The sequence below is a fragment of the Psammomys obesus genome, unplaced genomic scaffold, assembly GCF_907164565.1.
Source record: "Psammomys obesus unplaced genomic scaffold, mPsaObe1.curated_primary_1811, whole genome shotgun sequence".
Taxonomy (NCBI): Eukaryota; Metazoa; Chordata; class Mammalia; order Rodentia; family Muridae; genus Psammomys; species Psammomys obesus.
Window position 1 is genome coordinate 24,888,924 of NW_026596039.1, and position 7,079 is coordinate 24,896,002.

The following is a 7,079-nucleotide window of genomic DNA, read 5'->3' on the forward strand; positions in this document are numbered from 1 at the left end:
CTAACTTAAAAAATTAATTTCAAATGTATGTGCATATGTACACACATAACGTTCACATCATATATGCTCATGTATACTCACTTGACGGATTCCATGTCTGTAGTTCCATATTCTCTGATTCAACCAACCTCAGGCAGAAACTATTTGAATAAAAGAAATGCATTGAGGCTGGGAGGATAAGAACACTTGGTATACAAATGTGAGGGCCTAAGTTCAAATCTCCAGAACCTTCCAAAGAAACTGGTGTGGTCAAGTTCACTTGTAACCCCCAGAAATGAAGAGGATGGATGGAAACAGGAGCATAGCTGGGGCTTGTTGACTGCCATCTAGCACCATGTCCAGTGAGCGATACTGTCTAAATAAATAAATAAATAAATAAATAAAGTAAGGTGGAGCGTGATGAGTAGGACACCTGACACACACACACGCACACACACGCGCGCGCGCGCACACACACGCACACACACACAACCCGGTTATATCTGTATTGAGTATTGCAGACTCTTGTCATCATTTCCTCAACAATACAGCATAATAGTTTTTTGCATAATATTTCATGCAGCAGATATTATAAATAATTTGAGATGATTTAATATGAGAGATGATGCATAGATTATTACAAATTGGAACATGTTTTTTAAAAGGAACTTGAACTCCACTGATTTTATTTTTTAGAAGCAGGTATTGGAACTGCTTGCCCATGAATCCTAAGGGACAGTTGTGTGTGTGTGTGTGTGTATTTGTATATACACACAGGTAGATATTTATATAGACACACAATAATCTTTAAAAACCACATTGGTATTAAAATTGTCTAGAGTTATGAATAGTGGAGCCTGCCTATAAATCTAGCACTTGGTTGGTATAGGTAGGAGAATCAGGAGTTCAAAGCCAGACTCAGTGGCCTAGCCTGTTAGAGGCCAATCTGGGATCTGTGAGATCTGGCTTTAAAAAAAAAAAAAAAGTGTAGGCCAGTGATACGGTCCAGCAGATAAAGGCATTTGCTGCCAGAACTGACAACCTGCATTCTATTCTCTGAATCCACATGGTAAAAAAAGAGAGCTGACTCTTGGAAAGTTGTCTTCTCTGACCTTCACATGGACACTATGACATATCTAGATTCATTTCACAATAAATAACCGCAATTAATGGGATTATGGGTGATCTCAACATTCTCTACTGTCTTTTCTCTGTGTTACGAAGTGGATTTGATGGATACTGTGTTGTCTTTATGATCAGACACAGGCAACAAGCAGTTTTTAAATTGCTGAACCCTGAGTAGAAGCAGGCCACCCTTGAGGCCAGTAATTGACAGACGATGTTTTCCAGATTCTCAGAGTTAACTATCTGACGCTAACTTAAAACTGCTGCTGGCAGGAACTGAGCTCCATGCCAGTGCTCATTAAAAGTGGTGTTAGTAGCTCCCACAGGACCCCTGAACACAGGTGACACCCAGGGCTTAACTCTTCTCACCACTGGGATTGCGACCAATTTACTCAACCTATCTTGTCCTGACACACACACACAAACAAACACTAAAGAGAAAAATAGCCTTGGTTTGGCAGAAGGATTTGGGAATAAATCAATTGGAACCAATTCAAGAAAGTTAAACTCTGAAATAACAAGAGGAGGGTTGTGGGACTAATTAGCCATCTTGCCTGTGGGCACCAAGGATGTTTCGCCATTTGGATTCTTTCTTGTTTGCCTGACAACAGGAGTCCAAGCTGAAGTTTCTTTTTCTCTGTGGCCCCCTCCACAAGGACAAGTTTTATTCCCACTCCCCTCCCTGTACTCTCAGTGGGTTCTTGAGCTTGGAGACAGTGTTTTGAGTGTTTTTTCCCCCAGTCACTAAATATCATCAATAAACTTTGTAATTAAAATGCAAGTAGTGGATCTTCCCAATGGCTCAGTGGGTAAAGGCACTTCCCCAAGTGTCATGATAGCCTGAGTTTCATCCCAGGACACAAATGGTGTTAAGAGAGACCAACTCTAATGGGCTGTCCTCTGCCCTCCATATATCTGTGTATGCACAAGATACATACACACAAATAAATAGATGTAAAAATATAAATACAAATAGTTTTTCTGTTTCCAATGACAGAAATCAAGACTGATGAGGAAGCACAAATTTCCCTACAGATTATTCTGAGTGGTTTTATCTCTTTCATCTTATCACTGCATGCTACAGAGCTTTGTGAGAATACCATCTAGCTAGCTAGCTAGCTTTTGAAAAAAAAGTTGAGTTATCAATATTTTACAGATAAAGTCCTCAGATCAGTAAATAAAGATCTTATTCCTTAGTGGGCACTAAGTCATGGTTGGACGGGAGAAGAGACTCTGATTTGCTGCTATGCAAAAGCAGGAGAAAGGTCTTTGAAAGTCTCCACTATAAATGACAGATGTTGGAGAAGATAGCTTTAAACACTGCAATGTATGCATTGAAGTATCATATGGTACCCAATAAAAAGATTTCACTTATATCAGTTAAAAATGGGGGCTGGATAGATGGTTCTGTGATTAAAAGTGCCCCTTGCAGAGGATCTAGGTTCAATTCCCATCACCCACCATCTGTAACACTAGTCACAGGGCATCTGACATCCTCTTCTGGCACTATAGGTAAAACCCATATACATATAAAATAAAAATTAAAATAAAAATTAAAAAACAAATAGGGGCTGGAGAGATGACTCTCCACCATGAATCTCCACTTGCAGAGGACCTGAGCCGGATTCCAGCACTCACCCCAGTGGCTTGCAATTGGCTCCAGCAGAGCCAATATCCTTTTTTGCCTCATTGGGTCATTATACTCATGTGCACACACCCCAATGTCTGCCCCCACATACATATACACATATTTAAAATAAAATAAATATATGTTTTAAAATGCATAAGCCAGGCATGGTAGTTCATGCCTGTAAAGCCAGCACTTGAGAAGAAAGGGCAGAAGGGTCAAAAATTCAAGCCTTGGCCGCATAAAGCGTTTCATGCCAGCCACAGCTATATGAGAACATATATCAAAAGAATTAATATTAAGAAAGTAAACTATGAAACTGGGCAGTGGTGGCACATGCTTTTAATCCCAGCATGCAGGAGGCAGAGAACGGAAGTTCGCTGAGTTTGACGCCAGCCTGGTCTACAGAACAAATTCTAGGACAGCTAGGGCTACACAGAGAAACCATGTCTTGAAAAACCAGTAATACTAGCCTGCGCTATTTTCAGGACCACCCCAATCTGTGGGACCAGAGACCAGCATGGATCAGGGAGCAGCAGGTGCTGCTCTACTGACCTGCCACAGCCTGCCAGCAACAGTGGCAAGGTCTACCCAGGACTCTCCATGCTCCACTTCCCCTGCACGCCCCACACCCCAGTTCCTATGGGCCTATGCCCTGTCCCGGGATCTACTCCAATATACAGTGCCAGAGACAAGCACAGATCAGGGAGCAGCAGGAAGACCAGAGGATTGCAGTCATCTGAGACCATGAGATTTACCTACAACCTCAGAGACCACCAGGCCTGCAAATAAGAGTCAACCAAATGGCTAGAGATCATCACAAGAACACCAGTAACAAAACCCAGGGCCATATGACACTATCAAAACCCAGATATCCTACCACATCAAGCCCTGAGGATCCTATCACACCAGAAGCACAAGAAAATGATCTTCAATCTGAGGTTATGAAAATGATAGAGGCTTTAAAAGAAGAAAATAAATCTCTCAAAAAAAAAACTGCAGGAAAATACAATCAAACAAGTGAAGGAATTGAAAAAAAATCTCTTAAAGAAATACAGGAAAATACAATAAAACAGGTTAAGAAATTTAATAAATCCATTAAAGAAATACAGGAAAATACAACCAAATGGGAGAAAGACATGAATAAAACTGTGTAAGACCTAAAAATGGAAATAGAAGCAATAAAGAAGCAATCCTGGAGATGGAAAACCTAGGGAAGAAAACAAAAACTACAGACACAACAGAATACAAGAGATGGAAGAGAGAATATTAGGCATAGAAGATAAGATTGAAGAAATTGATACATCAGTCAAAGAAAATGTTAAATATAAAAAGTTCTTGACATAAAACATGTAAGAAATCTGAGGCAATATGAAAAGACAAAACCTAAGAATAATAGGAATACAAGAAAGAGAAGACTCCAAACTCCTAGGACCAGAAATACTTTCAACAAAATCATAGAAGAAAACATCCCTAACCTAAAGAAAGAAATGCTTATAAGCATACAAGAAGCCTACAGAACACCAAATAGATTGGACCAGAAAAGAAAATCCTCCTGTCACACAATAATCAAAACACTAAATGTACAGAACAAAGAAAGAAAAAATATTAAAAGGTGCACAGGAAAAAGGCCTATGTCACATAGAAAGGCACACCAATCAGAATTACACCTGATTTCTCAAGAGAGACTATGAAAGCCAGAAAGGCCTGGACAGATGTCATGCAGACACTAAGAGAACACATATGTCAACCCAGACTACCCAGCTAAAATCAGGGACAAGATAAGGCTGCCTACTCTCACCATATCTCTTCAATATATTACTTGAAGTTCCAGCTAGAACAATTAGACAAGTAAAGGAAATCAAGGGATATAATTGGAAGAGAAGAAGTCAAAGTATTCATATTCACAGATGACGTGATAGTGTACATAAGTGACCTCCAAGATTCTACCAGAGAACTCCTACAGCTGACAAACACTTTCAGCAAAGTGTCTAGTTACAAAATTAACTCAAAAACGTCAGTAGCCCTCCTTTATACAAGTAACAAAAGAGCTGAGAAAGAAATTAGGGAAACAACACCCTTCACAATAGCAACAAATAATATAAACTATCTTGATGTAACTCTAACCAAGGAAGTGAAAGACCTATATGACAAGAACTTCAAGTCTTCGAAGAAAGAAATTGAAGAAGATTTTAGAAGATGGAAATATCTCCATGCTCATGGATCTGTATGACTAACAAAGTAAAAATGGCCATCCTGCCAAAAGCCATCTACAGATTCAATGCAATCCCCATTGAAATTCCAACACTATTCTTTACAGACCTGGAAAGAGCAACTATTAACTTCATATGGAAAAAATAAAAGACCCACAATAGCCAAAACAATTCTACACAATAAAAGAACTTCTGGCCATATCAACATCACTGATTTCAAGCTATACTATAGAGCAATAGTAAACTAAACTAAACTAAACTAAAATAAAATAAAATAAAATAAAATAAAACTGCATAACATCTGCAAAGAAACAGACTGTTTGATCAATGGAACCGAACTGAAAACCCAGAAATGATTTCACACTCCTATGGGCACTTAATTTTTGACAAGAAGCCAAAACTATACAATGGAAAAAAGAAAGCATATTCAACAAATGGTGCTTGTCTACCTGGATGTCTGCATGTAGAAAAGTGAAAACAGACCTGTATCACCCTGCATGAAACTCAGGTCCAAGTCATCAAAGACCTCGACATAAAACCAGAGACCCTAAACCTTTTAGAAAACAAAGTGGGGGAAAGTCTGAAACTCATTGGCATGGGAGACAACTTACTGAATAAAACACCAGAAGCAGAGGCTCTGAGATCAACAGTTAGTAAATGGGACCTCATGAAACTGAAAACCTACTGTAAGTCAAAGAACACTCTCAATAGAACAAAATGGCAACTTACAGATTGCAAAAAGTTCTTCACGAACCCTACATCAGACAGAGGGTTATTATCCAAAATATATAAATATACAAAGAACCTAATAAGTTAAACATCAACAAATCAAATAATTCAGTTTTAAAAATCAGGTACAGAGCTAAACTGAGAATTCACAACAGAGGAATCTCCAATGTCCTTAGCCATGAGAGAAATGCAAATCAAGAAATGGAATCTAAGATTCCATCTTAAGGGTAGGCTCCTGGGAGGATATGGGTGTGACTCTAGCTGAGACTCCTAATGGGGAGACATGAAGACTGGTGACCATCTCCTAGCCAGGCAAGACTAGTGAAGGGAGGGGAACAACAACCTACCCACAAAACCTTTGATCCAAAAATTATTCTGCCTACAAGAAGTTCAGGGATAAAAAGGGAACAAAGATTGAGGGAATTTCCAACCAATGATTGGTCCAACCTGAGACCCACCCCATGGTAGACAGCCAGTCTCTAACACTCTCTATGATACTCTGCTATGCTTGTAGAGAGGAGCCTAACTTGATTGTCGTCTGAAAGGCTCCAGACAACAGCAGATCAAGGCAGATGCTGAGACTTGAAGTCAATTGTGGGGCAGAACTCTGGGGGTCCTGAGGAAGTGTTGGGGGAAAGATGGAAGGACCTGGAAGGGACAGGAACCTCACAAGAAGACCAACGGAGACAACTAACCCAGACCGATGAGGGCTTACCGAGACTGAGACATCAGTCTAGACCTAGGCCTCCTGCACATATGTTGCGATGGGAGGCCTGGTCTTCATGTGGCTTGCCTTGCAAGTGGAGGGGAGTGTTTCTAACATGGGCGCTATTGCCAGTTTTTGAATCACATTTCCCTGGCAGGGCTGCCTGGCCTGGCCTCAGGAGATGAGAATATGCTCAGCCCTGATGTGACTTGATGTGCTGGGGAGGGTTGATATGGGTGGAGGGGGGAATCCTCTTTTCTGGGGGAAAGGGAGAGGGGAAGGGAGAAGGAGAGAGACAATGGGTGAAGAGGAGGGAAGGAGCACCCTTGGGATGTAAAGTAAATAAACTGAAATAAAATAAAACAAAATAAACCTCAACAACAACAACAACAACAATAATAATAAATGTTTCATGCCACAGGTCTGTAATTTTAGCTACTAAGGGGACTGAGGCATGAGGATCCAAAATTCATGACCATCCTGGATTAGAATGAGTCCCAGGTTCCTGTTCCCCCCTCCCCTCAAAAAAAGTAAAAGATGGTTGAGTATGTGATTGACTCAACAGAAGCATTCTTGCCTAAAATCCACAAGTGAGAAGCTGGAGGCATAGTTCAGTGGCACAGCACTTGCCTAGTCTGCTGTAGGCCCTAGGCTAGATAGATAGATAGATAGATAGATAGATAGATAGATAGATAGATAG